This window comes from Dipodomys merriami, unplaced genomic scaffold, assembly GCF_024711535.1.
Source record: "Dipodomys merriami isolate MVZ:Mamm:240054 unplaced genomic scaffold, mDipMer1.0.p SCAF_2559, whole genome shotgun sequence".
In the NCBI taxonomy this organism is placed as follows: domain Eukaryota; kingdom Metazoa; phylum Chordata; class Mammalia; order Rodentia; family Heteromyidae; genus Dipodomys; species Dipodomys merriami.
Window position 1 is genome coordinate 20,895 of NW_027204003.1, and position 674 is coordinate 21,568.

Sequence of the window (674 nt, forward strand, 5' to 3'; positions counted from 1 at the left end):
TTCTTGGAGAATATAATAATCAAATCAATAGTTCAGAATCGGCAAGCAATACTTCAGAATCATGCTTCCAGTGCAAGTGGATCACCAGTAAGAAATCCTCAATACCAATTTCCACAAAGTTTTGTCACAGATACAATCTCCCTGCCTTCTCTAGCTGCTTTACTATCCTCTTATTCCTTCATTGTACAAGAAAAGTATGATTCAACTGATTTCAGTCAGATCTGTTACTAGAACTATCAAGGATTTATTTTACTGTCTGTAGTTTGGGAAAGTTATGTCTCTTTACGTAGGCTACTAAAAATGTATTTACTAACTTCAAGTAAATACATAAATTCGATTTCCATCTCTTTTAAAAAATAAAATTTTGTTTGCTCTACAAATTGATCAGAGGCATGGATTATGTGGCTAGCTACGTCATTACACATCTTTCTCTTTCTTTCTCTCTCCCTTTCATGGTTCTCATATATAACACGATTGCTCCATAATTATCCTAATTTATTTTGCTTTTATATTTTTGGTTGTATCATTTCACTTTTTGCTCTGCCATTTCCCAAATCATTTATATGGAAGGCATTATTTCCTATTTTCTCATGCCTAGAATAAGCTGCACATGAAGACATCACTGGTCCTCATTTTCAGTGTGTACATTTGAATATGGAGGAATATCTTTCCTC